At 41.4% G+C, this 12,165-nt stretch overlaps 1 protein-coding gene across 1 annotated transcript in view; it reads left to right on the forward strand.

Moving 5' to 3' along the window:
* The first annotated feature begins 906 nt into the window (after positions 1-906).
* Positions 907-12,165, forward strand: part of GALNT3 (polypeptide N-acetylgalactosaminyltransferase 3) — a 46,054-nt gene continuing 34,795 nt past the window's right edge. Inside the window, exon 1 of the mRNA XM_060015686.1 lies at positions 907-1,086. The gene's annotated coding sequence lies outside the window, so the exon portion shown is untranslated. The remainder of the gene's footprint in view (positions 1,087-12,165) is intronic.

Genomic DNA, 12,165 nt, shown 5'->3' on the forward strand with positions numbered 1-12,165 from the left:
CTAGAGTCTGCGTTCTCACCTTGCCAATAGATGTTGGGTTTAAGCACACCACCAGGAGAAGCAAGCCCTCTCTAGGAAACCACAGTGTCTTTTCAAACAAGGACAGCGGGTTTTTCTCTATTGTCGCTGCTTTCCCTCTCATCTGGGAATTGGTTTGCCTTTCGATAGCAACTCAGGAAGGGGTGGTGCGCCCCAAATTCGCGAGGCTCTGCCAAATACCAGAGGCTCTTCTTTGGAAGAGGGAGGCTCCTCCTTTGGACGTGAGGCGCCCCTACCAGAGCGCTTGCTTGCAGAAACGGAAACCACTAGCTGCGCTGAAGTGAGTCAAGTGATGAAATCAAGACTGCATGGGAAGGAGGCTCACCCAATAGCTCACGAACCTAAGTGGTGACAGACGCTGCTGAACCCTGCTCGTGGAAACCCTACGAGCCAACCACTGCTGCCGTCATGAGGTGGTCCTCGGAGGCACGGGGCCCCCGGATCTCCGGGCAGCGCACCCCTTCATTTTGGCAAAACGCAGAGGAAGGGAAGTGTGTGTGAGGGAAATCTAGACTCTCTGGTTCCCTAAGGACGCAGACCGTGTTCTGGTTACAAGGTGACCCCTACCACCAGGTCAGAGCAGGACTCCCCAGGGCAGACGGGCTGAGACTCGCCTCGCGCCGAGAACCAGCCTCGCCTCCCGCGGAGAGAGGAGCCGCGCAGCGGCCGCGCCCGGACAGGGACGGCGCCCTTGCCCCGCGCGCAGTCCTCGGTCCTCACCTGGAGCGCTCAGGTAGGGCTTGGGCGGGGCGGGAGGCTGGCGCGCACGCGCGGGACGGGGGCCTCGCCCCTGCCGACGTCGCAGGCTGGAGCTCACCTGGGAGACTCTGAGAGGAAGCCGAGCCTCGGTTCGGCCTCTCCCTGGCAACGCCGGAGGCCCCGCGGGAAGGCAGGAGGCGGCGGCGGAGGAGGAGCTGGACTAATCGGCAACTGTAGCTACAGCCACCGGAGCCGCCGCCGCCGCCGCCACCTGCACCTGGCGCCCGGCCCACGTCCAGCGCCCGCCCGGCCGCCGCTTCCCGCCGCCTTGCCCTGCCCACCCGCCAGGTAACTCGGCGGGCCGGCGCTCGGGTCGGGGCGGGGGACCCGTTGCCCCTGGGCAGCGTCGGAGGTGTGTGTGTGGGGGCGGGGGGGGGGCGGACAGACGCGGGGGCTCACTTGGCGGAGAGACGAGGAAGGTCCCGGTGGCCGGTTTTAGATGGTCTCGAGAACGATGTTTCAGTTGGCCCTCGGGAGAGGCCGAAAGGGACTCCCGAGACCGGGGAGGAGGTGGCGCTCCGGGGGTTGCCCTGTCCTGCCTGTCACTCGCAGTGCCCCCTGTCGGTCTCTGTAAGGAGGCTTCAGAAGAGCCGGACCCGGGCCGAAGTCCTGGGGGCCCCGAGCTGGTCCCTGCGAGGGTGGCCTAGTGGGGGGTGGGAGGGGCAGGGCCGGGCGCGAGGCTGCGGGCTCCTCTCGGGCTCACAGGTTGCTGGTCTCCTGCCGCCCCGGTGCGGGGGCCGGAGGGGCGAACCCGCGACGAGAAGGGCACGGCTTGGCCCGGCAACTTTCCCAGCCGGACCCCAGACCGTCCTAGGCTGGAAACCGCGGCCGCCCGAGCCGTTCAAATGGTTTCCGAGTGGTTTGGAAGGCGCTCTGCGGTCGGGACGCGGACATCCTTCTCCCTCTCTCTCTCTCTCTCTTTTTTTTTTTTTTTCTGGTCTCTGTACTTTTCCGGGTGCGCTCCCTAAGCCAGAGCTGCGCCCACTTTCCGGTTTGATCGAGAAGTTATTTTCTTCGTGGCAGGAGGAAATCTAACTGCCACTCACCAACCGCACACCATCGCGTTGAAGGACCTGTTGACTAAACGACCTGCCTATCGCGGCTTTGGTCTGCCTGTGGCATATGAGTCAAAGGTTCAAAAAAACTTTGTTTCAGGAACCTGCCACGTCTGAACCTGGGTGTGCCAGGCCCAAATTCCTTTCCCTGCCTAATTAGGCTTTTCTGAAGCCTAAGAATTGAGGGTGAAACTGGTGCTTACCTTAGACTTTATTTCCTTTTCTTTCAAAGCCCATCAAAGCACTTCCTTCTCTCTCAAATATTCACCCAAACACCTCACTTCAAATTTATCAAATAACTATTTCTGTTTTTAGAACTCCAAGGAGTTACCAATTTCTCTGGCTTCCAGAAAACCTTATTAAGTGAACATAACTTGCTGTAAAAGTTATACTACATAATGAAGACATTTAAATTCAAATTGTATTGTTAAAAATTCATTTATTTGAGAATTTCTGGTTGTGGGAAAATCTGTTGCTTCTTTTACTGTATAAATTTTTCTTTGAGTTTCTGTCTAAAATACATGAGGTTAAAGTCATACCCTACAAATAGACTTCTTTAAATTTAACTTTTAATATCTGAAGTCTAGCATACATATTAGTTAAAACATTCTGAAGAGTTTGTACCAAGCATCTTTCTTTTTGCAATGCTTTAACTAACATTTTTACATAGAAATTTTAATAATAAATGGCAATCTCACTGCCTATATTTGTTTAGTTCTATCTTTGCTAATTTTAAAAAATATATTTTAAATTGCACACTTAACATAAAATGCTGTAGGAAACACATATAGTTGTTTTTTTAAAAGGTGCAGTCAAAGTTAAAAAGTCAACCGCAGCACAAGAGGACATAATTATTTATGATACCTTTAACCAGTGCTTTCTGTTTTTCTTAAAAGAGCCTCACCTGTCCTCTTAATCGTGTCTCCATATGTGCTAAATACTATTTAAAAATTAGATGTAGGTATTGCTCTCTGAGTGTAGGGTATTAATTTAATCTTCACTGATTATTGGGCCAGATGTTATTAGATTATCTTTACCCTTAATTTTAGGGAGAAATGTAACATATTTGCATTAGCTAGAGTAACAGGGTGTCTCAGTTAAACTATCTGTAAAATAGGAAAAATAATACTCCCCTAGATTAAGATAATGAGGACTTAAATCAGGAATCTCTTCTAGCCCTAGCATTCTTAGGATCCCCTTCTCACTTTGGATGTCTAGTCAACCCATCCAGTTTGTGATAACCTGAAGCTGAGAGAGAGATTCTAACTTCAGTTCATCCAGCAAGTTAGTGGTAGACATGGCATTATTATTTGAGTGGCTTGACTCACGACTCATGTTATCTGTACTTTTCACCACCTACATTCTCATTTATCATAAGATTTTTACCTTGTTGTGTCTCATATAGTTTGTAAGGCCTTTGTAATTACAGAATAGTCAATTGTTCTTTGTCCAGCTCTGATTTACCCTAACTTCTACTTGTCCAGATGATGCCTGACTCCAGGGAGATTGAGGCCATAATTCTTCTCCTGTCATTGTGGATCACATGTGTATTGAAGATGCCATGTGGACTGAGATTTTTAATCCTTTCTTGGTATTTCAGAGCCACAGTTAATTTTTTGAGTCAACTCGGACAACATAATTTAGTCTTCTGATCTTTTATTATATTGGCTTAAAATATATTTTATGAGGCAGCAACCCAGGGTCATCCTTCCATTTGCAACACTCTAGATTTTTGGTTGGCAAGCACACTTCCTTAACATCAGTGTTTTTTAAACTGTTTTTTGTTTTGGACTGCAATCCTTAGAAATGCATTCTATTCCTCAACACAATACACTCAAGTATGTGTACATATAAATGAAACAAGGTTTACAAAACAATACTTAATCCTACAGCATGGATGTTCTCTATTATTTACTTTTAAAAAACGTTGGTCTTAAAACACTACATTGATTTTCATCGATTTTCTGACCACAATGGGCTGGAACCTACAATAAAAATAGCGGTATCCTATTGAATTTACATTTTTTTTAAGGCTGATTTTTCTACCAGTTTACTGTGTCTTACACACACACACACACACACACACACACACACACACACAGCCATGCATTCACAGAATAGAAAATCAAACTGTACTTTTAAAAATACATAAAATTATACTATAATCCTTATTAAACATTTCTTGGAGGGCTTGAGACTCTAGGATCTGGTGCTAGACTAAAACTCTCAAACATTAAGAACTGTGTGAAATCTTATTGTACATTATTGTATCTTAAATGGCTTCTCAGCATACTGTAGTATTTTGGGGATAGAAAAAACTGAAAAGGTTTTTCTGAAGGGATTTTGATGGTAACTATTGAAGTTACCAAGTATAATCTTGATAATACCAAATATTATCAAGTGAAAGTTTGAGAGAGAAAAAATTCTGTCCAGCTCTATTATAAGTTCTAAATTTTATGGGTGAGTTATAATGCTGGGTGGAGTCTGAAAAAAATCATTAAACAGGCAAGTTTATTACTTGGTTTGTAGTTTGTTAATATATATTTTGCTTTCACAATGAGACAAATATGAGACATATTGTGGGAATCATACCACTCACCCCCCAAAAAAGATTGAGAAATTAAGAAATTAGATCCCTAGGACCTGTAGGGATGTAGGCTTGGAAGCTCTGATTGGATGATTACGCCTTCCATAGAAGCTTTTAATTTTAACATGCCTTCAGATTCCTGGTAAAAGGAATTTTTCTCCAAAAGAAAATATTGATGTATTTAATATTTTGGAAATGATCAATGCCCAAATCATCTTCAGACATATTCAATTTTCTGGTCCATAAAGTGTAAAAATACATTTGGTATGCCAGATCTTTTATGATTATAAAATTGAGAAGGAAGTATTTTCAATCACCTATCTAATTATGCATCTAGTTAGTATCAGAATAATTAGTTTTATATGATTTGGGTAATCTTAACACAATTAATATACTGCCAATAGCAACAATTAATTCAAATCAATGCCAGCAAAGGCAAAAGACCAAAGTGCATTAACTTATGGCAAAGCAGAGACAAGTAGGGCTCTGAATTCTAGGTCATTAGTGACTACTGGCAATTAGATGAAGTCTCCTTCAGTCATTCTCTAGGTTGGGCTCATATTTTTTGGCACTAAATAGAGATTATTTTCCCAGCTACACTTTTTTCCCTATAATTGTTTCAAACTGCCCAAACTAGTTTGCTCATCTCATCTATCCCGTTGCCTGCTGGACATCTTTAAGATGTCATAATTACCTGAGATTTTACATTTGTAAACCAGAAACTCTATCGCATCAAAACAGCAACAACCACAACAAAAAACAATGTTTTACTTCCTGTATTTTATTTATGAGTATTAGTACATTTACCGTTTCTTATCCACAATTCCAAAACCAAAAAATCTCTGATAGCAAAAATTTTTTTGGTTAACTCAGTTTTCAGCAAAACTTGAATGCATTTGCTGTAAAACCTGCGAGAACTGTCAGGAAGCTATTTATCATCTACTCTGCTTGGAGGATGTGTCTTACTGCAGAAATAGTTCTGTGTTTGATTACATGGTACCGTCCCAGGCCCTGCTGGGGGGTACACTGTTATATTGGGCATGTAAACGATATCTCCTTTCTAACATCCAAAATATTCTGAATTTTGAAACACATTAGGCTCCTGGGATGTTGGAGAATGGGTAATGGATCTGTACTACCATCCAGGTATCATGCCAGAAATCCAGAGGTCATTTTTTACTCTTTTCTTAACTTCTACAACTATCAGATCACCGGATCTGCTCAAGGTTTTCCACCTATTTTCACAAATTCCTCTCCTACTTCTACTGCCCTAGTTCAGGGTTTCATCAACTTTTGACTTTGGTACCACGGTCACCTGCTACCTGATATCTCAGTGGATAGTATTAAGCTTGAATCCATCCTCAGCAGAACCCCTGAGGTGATGGATCTCTTTAAAAATGTAAACCTGAACTTCTCTCTCCTCTACTTCAAGTCATGTAGTGACTTTTCATAGCTCACAGAATAGAGAACCTATGGCCCTTAAAATGGTCCCACAGTATATGACCCTTGTTTAACTACGGATTTATACTCCGTAAACCAAAATTTTTTATTCCGGCAACAGATTTCGTTGTTTTTTTCTATTGTTGTTACTCTCCACCACTGAGAGCTCCTTTCCTCTTATCTTTATTTCTATAACTTTTTCCGGTTCTTAAGAGTCAACTGAGGTCTCACCTCATTGAGGACACTGCACAACCCAACCAACATTCCTCCACATACACCTGAGCTGGGTGAGGTATCCTTTTATCATGTGACTTACATATGTGATATAATACAGTCTGCTTTTTCACCTGTGTACACACACACAACTTGTAGATTATTTGCGGAGCATGTAAAATTTCTCTTTCTTCTAAGACTATTGTAGAGTAAAAATATTAGAGTAAAAGTGGCACAGGAAGGGGAGAGGCATTGGGCAGCAGTATATTTGCCTTTCTTATGGACAGCAACTGCAGAAACTGGGAAGTAGGAAACTTGTTTCACTGTACTTAATTAATTAGGCTGTTTAATTTAGGTTGCTGTTATTTCCATCTCATTCCTTTGTGATGTTATTTCTGCGCCTCTGTTCCAAGATCTGGATTTTACCATTTAGAAGTGAAAAGTTAACTTTGTGATTGAAATGTCTTACAGCTTTTATTTGCAAATATTCTACAATTGAGTACATTAGTATTGGTGAGAAGTTTAGGAGGTCAGCTTTTACCTGAAGAATATAATTTAATTAGACTAGACCAAAAAAAAAAGGCAAAAGATTCCTTCCTAGGAGTCTCTCTTCTCCAAGTTCTGTCAGTTTTACCTCTTAATTAATATTTCTCAAATCCATTTACTTTTCTCTATTCCTAGCACTACCATCATCTTTTGCCTGGACTTTCGCAAGGTCCTCCCTGTTGCCTATATGAATCTTTCTAAGTGATTCTTCACACTGCACCCAGAGGGATCTTCTCAAAGTATTTGGTCTTGTTACCCCCTGCTTAACAGGATAAGTCAAACTCCTTAACGTGGCCTAAAGGCCTGGCATGATTTAGTTCCTGCCCAGAGCACACCTCTCGCATCATCACTCTCTGTTCTAGTTCTATTAGCCATTTTTTTTATTGCCAAGTTCCTCCTGCCTCTAGGTCTCTGTAAGCGTCATTCTCCCTACCTGGAGCTCTCTTTCCTCCCGTTTTGGCCAATCTAACTAAAATTTATCTTCAGATTCCAATTTAAGCTCTTACTATGACTGGAATTTTTCATGGGTCTTCTCCCTCTTCCAACTGTGGATTAAAGTGAAGATTGTAACCTAAAGAAATAAAGTCCTACTTAGTACCTGGGAGTATTAACTTAAAAAAAAAAAGAAGTTTCCTCACAAAAGGAGCAGAATTTAATATGTGGCTCATATGTTTAAAAAATAGATTTTAGTTATTAACACCTTTATATTTTTATCAAGTAACAGTAGTTAATACTTATTGTCTTAATAAGTATTAGTCCCTAGTTACTGTTTTACTACTGAGCAGTTATGTGCCAGGCATATTTTAAGCAACTTACATGAATTAATCATTTAATTTTCAAAGCTGCTCTATGAGGTGCATATTATTTTTCCTCTACTTTAGAGATAGGAAAATTGAAAGAGTAAGTAATTTGCCTCTATCTACAAGGCTAGTGAAATGTCAGAGCCAAGATTCAAATCTAAGCAGTCTCATTCCAAAGCCTGTACTTCCCCCTGACTTATATGTAAATAAAATTAAGTAAGACTATTAAACATTTTACAACAGCAACAGAAATCCACTCAACCCTCATCTCCCCCAGTCCTGCTGTGTAAAGGCAACCACTTTCACCTCTTTTAGATGTTTCTCTCCATATTTACCTTTTGAAATAATATGTTTATACTGCTATTTCTTAATGTATCAATATTTGACATTACCTACTGACTGTCCATTATGGTAGATAAATATTAAGCTTTTTCACACACATACCCTTTGCCCTCCCTTTCTTGACTTCCCAATAGATGTCGCAGTATAATTCTCACATTTCGTTTGCATTTTAGTATGTATTTATTATTGTGTAAATCTTGTTCACTGCTGAGCCAAGCACGTGTATTATGAACATGGTTCCTTACTTGTAGAATTTTTTAAAATCGTGGAGTTAATAATAAACTCACTTAAGAAAAGAGAATGTGCCTAGTTTTTCCATGTATGAATTTCTATTTCTATATAATCCAACCCTTTCTCAGTAAGATTTTTCCACATAATCAGACCTATCAGATTTACGGGTCCCTTCCTGGAACTCTCTGTCCTCTTGTTTCTATTTGGACTATTGCTTTCTAGTCCTGTTCCACAGCAATTGTTTGGGATTTTTCTTTGCTGACATTTCTGACGGAGTTCGTATTTCTTAGATACATTGACTTCTGGAGTTTATTTACTCCCTAATATGTATGGAACCCCGCCCACCCCGCCCACCAACCTCCCCCCCCCCCCCGCCCCCCCGGCCCCAGTAGCCCTTTTCCTTTCCTTGCTGCCCTCTGATTCACTGTTTTCCTCTCTGGAGGCAACCAATGCTTTTTTTTTTTTTTTTTTTTAAACAAAAACAATATATATTTTCTCTGTTTTTGAAATGCAAATAAATCTTGCTTTTTTTTTCATTTAATTATTGTGGAGTTAACACCATATCAGCATATAAAGTTGCTTCTTTGTTTTTAACTTGGCATACTGTTCCATCATAGGACTCTATCATAATTTATTTATCTAGTTCCCTTTTGGTAGAGTTGTAGGCTGTTTCAACCTTTTGATATTAACAAAAAATGCTTTAATGTGCAAGCTTACACGTTGTCATTTCACTTGAGTACCAGCATATCAGTGGGATAAATTTCTAGAAGTTATTCTCATACCTGATTGATACCTTGACGGAGACTGGAGTAGTGTGAGACCTTGCATGTTTGATAATTCTGCATCAAATGGGATAAGAGTAAAGGGTAAAAGAACACCTGGTAGTAAGTGGGCCCTTCTGGAGGACAATTAATAGTGCAGAGAGGGTTTCTAATGCAAATTGTTGTCTTTGAGCTTTTGACCATGACCTTTGTTTTTTCAGAAATGACTCATCTTTTTGAACTTTGTCATCACCTCCTTTAGTGTTCATGGCTTCTTGCTCCATTATTTTAGCTCCAGGTCTACCTCTGCAGATAATCCAGAGTAGAGAGCATGTCATTAGCTGGTCCTTTTCAACAAGTCAAGAACCCATATTTAACACACTTTATAATTTAACAGCATCCCCAGCCTCCACACTGATTTATTTGTTGAGTTCAGCTAACTCTACCTTCCAAATCATATCCCAAGCCTCCACACCCCTTCTACTCCTCTCTCACCTAGATTGCTCTTAATAGCTTCCTAATCGCCTCTAGCCTCCTCTCTGGTCTCCCCACCCCCCTCCCCTGAGGAAAAAAATTCCATATTCAGCACAGCTTCAAGAACAGTCATTCTAAATTTCAGTTCTGATTAGGTCATCACCCTGCTTAAAATCCATTAAGGCCTCTCCCCTTTGCCTAAAGAATTAAGTACAAATCCCACAGAATTAGGTACCCCTCCCTTCCCTATGTGGAGCTTGGCATTCAGCATGTGTCTCATAGGCCTCAGTGTGTGGTAATTGTCTAGGTATGGTCCTGATGAAAATTATCCTACTTGAGGCCAGCTGTTGAAAGAAAAATTAAAGTTTAGCCTGACATTGGTTTATTTCCAACTGAAACATATATTAAAAGGGTCTTTTCATACTTTAACCATGAGGAGTGGGTAATGCAGAAATTTCAGATGGTAACTGGGTCAGTGGCAGGATATTGTGTGCTTCAAATTAGGCACATGTCTACCCTAATCTTAAAGGCAGACATTGCTTTTGTGCATAAATAAAAAAATAATGTTATGGATTTGTGGAGAATATATTTTGTTCTTTTATATCTGGGGATGTGGCAGCTAATGGAGAAGGGATAAGTAAGAGAAATATATAAATGTTGAGATGGGAGTCTTTTTGAATTTCTAGACTGGGGGATTGGCAACTACAGCCCTTGGGCCAAATTCAGTCTACTACCTGTTTTTGTAAACAAAATTTTATTAGAACCAGCTATGCCTTTTCATTTATGTATTGTCTATAGCTGCTTTTGCACCACAAAAATAGAGTTGAGCAGTTGCAATAGAGACCATATGGCCCACAGAGCAAAAAATATTTACTATTTGGCTCTTTACAGAAAGTTTGCTGACACTTTCTAGAGGGGAATGCAAGTTGAGAGGTGGAGAATGAGCATTTACTCAATGAGCTGTGCATAAACCTATAGAAAGGTGAATGCAAAGTGATAGCAATTTGAGCAAGCAATCTTACTCCCCTGCTCCCGTATCCCTTAATGCTATGAGGCCTCAAAAGGAGAATGAGTGGACAGACATTGTCTACTACTTGTGAGTTTTGGGACTCCTTCAAAAAAGGAATGTTTGACTAGATTTATTGTATGCAACTTGTACACCCATCTTCTACCTATATTCCATGACAAGGCCCAGTACACACTTCCGTCATTAAAGTATTGAGAAAAAACAATGAGGGAACCCCGGCACTGGTGAAAAAATTCTGTAGCTGCTCTCCTTGGTAGCCCATTGAAAATTGGCTCCCTGATTTCAGCGGAGGTGGTGGGATCCCATAGTAGCAGAAACCAAGTGGCAGCACTTAACCAGCACAGATGAAGTAGGTTACCTGTACAATAATGGAAAGCAGGGACATAGGTGTAATCAGAAGGCGTTGGCCCACAGATGGTTCTGTGGGTAAAGTCTAAGGTAAATTCATCAGCAGACTTCTCGTGGCAGGTAATGAATGAAATGAAATAGATGGCAGTCTCCAGTGTCACTTCATGTATATAACAGGAAAAAGTCTAGATCTGGTAGCAAAAAAGTTGACTTTAGTTGCCACAGTTGAGAGTCATGACCTTTCATCCAGTTTCCAAACCCAAGTCAGTTCACAGATGCAGAGTCATTTGATTGAAGTGGAGGCCTGTTCCCCTTGAGCAAGAGCACTGCATCACTGCCTCAAGCATACACCATAAACCCTCCTTTAAGCCTTCCCCAAAGGGACCTGTAGCCATTTGTTAGATTGCACTTTGGGGAAAAGGAAATAATCAGAACTTTCATACTTTATTCCTGAGGCCCCAAAGTATCCTTGTGGTCCACTAGTCAAAATGGGGATTTAGAGTGGCCAAGGAATAGATGGAGTCTTAGCTCAAGCCTGACTCACAGTGTGCCCAGGTGGTCAGAAGATCCACTCTGTGCTTATTTCCCCAGTTTCTTAAAGTATAATTGGAATAGACATACAAGATAATTGGCAGAATCCCTATATTTGCTCTCTAAACTATGGATCTAGGACCATTGTGGAAGGAGAGCTAAGTGGAAGACCTTAGAACTTCTCCCTTCTAAGACAGTAGATCAGAAGTAATGCCGTATCCTGGAGGGAATTGATGAGATTAATGCCACCATCAAAGATTTGAAATAAGACTTGTGATGTTTGTCATGTCTCCATTTACCTCACTTATTTGGCCTGTATAGAAGTTGGATGGATCTTAGAGAATGACTGGACTATCATAAACCTAATCATTGGCCGATTCCAAATACTATACAGCTAACCTTTGAACAATGTGGGGATTAGGGGCACCAACCCTCCGAGCAGTTGAAAACCTGAATATAATTTATAGTCGGCCCTCCAACTATGTAGTTTCTCTGTATTGGCAGCTCTGCATCTGCAGATTCAGCCAAACTCAGATCACATAATACTCTAGTATTTACTATTGAAAAAATACACGTGTAAGTGGACTCATGTAGTTCAAAGCCATGTTGTCCAAGGATCAACTGTAGTTGCTGATCCAGATACAACGTCTTTACTTGATCAAATCAACACAGCCCCGGGCTTTTGGTGTGCGGCTATTGACTTTATGAATTTACCAGGACTACCAAAAGCAATTTGCCTTTTTTAAAAATTAATTATATTGGAGTACAGTTGCTTTACAATGTTGTGTTAGTTTCTGCTGCAACAAAAAGTGAATCAGTTACACGTATACATATATCCCCTCTTTAAAAGCAATTTGCTTTTATTTAGCAGGGCCAACCATATATTGTCACAGTTTTGCCTCAGGGTCAGGTTAGTTCTTCTGTTCTAGAAATCTTAATCATCCCAACGTTCCACAAAACATCACACTGCCCTACTATTGATGATATCATGTTGATTGTATCCAATGAGCAG

The sequence above is a fragment of the Delphinus delphis genome, chromosome 7 (genome assembly GCF_949987515.2).
Source record: "Delphinus delphis chromosome 7, mDelDel1.2, whole genome shotgun sequence".
Lineage (NCBI taxonomy): Eukaryota > Metazoa > Chordata > Mammalia > Artiodactyla > Delphinidae > Delphinus > Delphinus delphis.